Below are 2,602 nucleotides of genomic sequence, written 5' to 3'. Positions count from 1 at the left end.
CATTGCCTTTAATAATCATAATCATATATATATATAAAAAAAAGGGTATATATATATATATATATATATATATAGCTAATTCGCTAGGTGTCCCTCTGACTGTCTGACCGGTTGCTGTGATGCGCACTGACCACCAGGGGGTAAACGCTCAATGCAGGAGCTGCAGTGACACCCACTGGCCATTTACAAAGAAATGGCACCCTGGATCTGGTGCTGACAAAGCAACACTCGGCTTCCCCTAAGTGGGACACAGGCCCCGCCACCACCCCAGAGGACAGCCCACCAAATTTCAGTCGACGCTGCCGAGGCCCCATGGTGCAAAATGTGGCCCACAGCCCAGCCCAGAAATGGTTGCTGTGGGCACCGGGTGATGACGTTACATAGCAATGCCCAGCTTCCTCTCCTTAGGGACTAGCCTCCTTGGAGTTTCTTCAGCCCAGGAACACGACTTGTTTTATAGCCAGGTGGAAACATTTCACACTTTAACCAAATGTCTGTGAAGCATTTTCCTGTGCCTCATCTCATTTGATCCTCACAGAAGTCCTGGAGTAGGTAGATAGGAGACTTGGTGGAATCCTATTTTCTTTTCATTAGCAGGAAAATGGTGATTTAGAAAATTTAGAAACTTGACCCAACTGAAAAGAAGTAAGAAATGGTGGACCTTGAAAATGACTTCAGGGTTTCTCACTGTGCAGAATATAGTCAAACAGTGCTGCAGTTAAATATTTTACCCTTTGTTCTCCCTGCGTGATCTATAATAATCATCTGCTTCGTGTTGATATTTACTGCTGTGTTGCTGAAAATTATCTGAAAGAGAAGTTGGGGTGCTTCCCTGGGCTGGAAAAAGTTTAGCTAAATCAGAAAGCAGGTCTAATTAAGCAAGTTTATCTATATATATAGAAAGCTTTCGCTGGCGCCAATTGCATGTATGTGTTTCCATCTGTCATTTGTTGATCGTGAATTTGGTTGACACTTCTATTATAGAGAAAGGGCGAATAGCAATAATAAAATATTTCTTCTAATTAATTTCCTTTCAATGCGTATGAATTCATGCACCAGACCTCTAGTAACAACAACAACAACAACAACAACAACAACAACAACAGTAAAATAGCTAGCAGCCATGAGTGCTTACTAAATGTTAAATGGTGTACAAGTATTATCTCCATTTTACAGATGAGGAGACTGAGGCATAGAAAGGCAATTAGTTCACCCAAAATCACACAGCCAGAAAGAAGCAGAGCTGGACTTCACTTTCAGTCAGCCAACATCAAAACCGACAGGTGTGACCACTGAGGAATGCACCAGACAATATTTGTTCTTCTGAACTTAAGGAAGAGCAGAATTTGGAATTATAAAGACAATAATGAAGAAGCTTTACTCACAGTGATCCATTTATAAATGTGTGAAATAACTGAGCTTCTACTGTATAGCAGGTACTGCCAGGCTGTATGCCAAACACTATTTTAAGCCTTGGGAAGGTACAAAGGCATGTGTGTGAGACCTCAAGAAGCTCACAGTCCTTAAGTTAGAAGGCATGAGGCACATTACCATGTACATCCAAGTGAATTTGCATCTCTTGTTTATGCTCTTCTGAGCAGGTGTGAGGCAGGGAGTCTGGCCTGCACAGGGAAGGCCAGGAGTTTGGACAAGGTATGGCGGGGATGTCTCTGCTCCCCGATGTCTGGGATTTCGGTTGCGATGGCTTGAATGCTGAGGCTGCAGTCACCTGGAGATTTGTTCACTCATCCAGCTGGAGCCTAGGTGGGGATGCCTCAGAAGCTGGGCTTAGCAAGTTCTGTTAACCGAGGCCCCTACACATGGTCTCTGTATGTGGCTCAGGCTTGCAGAGAAAGGCAGCTGAATTCCAAAAGGGAACCTCCTGAGAGTGACCATTTCAGGAGAACTAAACAGCAGCTTCAGTGCCTTTTTTTTGACCCAGAGTCAAATCGTACCCAGTTCTACTTCTACCTAATCAATTGGTCCAAACAGTCATCAGCCTGTCCAAACTTAAGGGGAGAGGACATAGATGTCACTCCTCAATTAGTTGTATGCCATGAATATTTATAATTTAAAAGGGGAGCTTCATAACTAAGGGGAATGACTCTTTAACTCTGGACATTTCTTTGCTAGTGTTGGTAGAGAAAGGATTTTGTGTGTGTGTGTCTCCTGTCATACCCATCAACTACTACAATTGTACAATGGGCTTGATGGGTGGAGGCTGGGAAAACATCTCAGGACTTGCATAACTTCCTCAGTCCCCAGTAGGGGGCATGCAGGAGGCATCTGATTAATGATTCTCCTCATTGATGATTCTATCTCTCTCTCCCTCTCCCTTCCTCTCTGAACTCAATAAAAGTATCTATATACATAAAAGCCCAGCAACCATAATGGGAGAATGACCGGAATGACCAGAATGACCAGTTGCTATGATGTACACTGTGGCTGCCAACCAGCCTGATTCGGGCCCCAATCAACACCCCCAACCACCCGTGGCCCCTCTCCCATTGGCCCCCAACACCCCGAATGGGGGCGGGGCTGGCAGGCCAACCTCCTGTGTCCCCTTCTCCCTGCTGCCCTGCCCCGATCGGCCCCCATCGGG

The sequence above is a fragment of the Myotis lucifugus genome, unplaced genomic scaffold (genome assembly GCF_000147115.1).
Source record: "Myotis lucifugus unplaced genomic scaffold, Myoluc2.0 scaffold_76, whole genome shotgun sequence".
Lineage (NCBI taxonomy): Eukaryota > Metazoa > Chordata > Mammalia > Chiroptera > Vespertilionidae > Myotis > Myotis lucifugus.
This window is presented reverse-complemented; position numbering follows the sequence as displayed.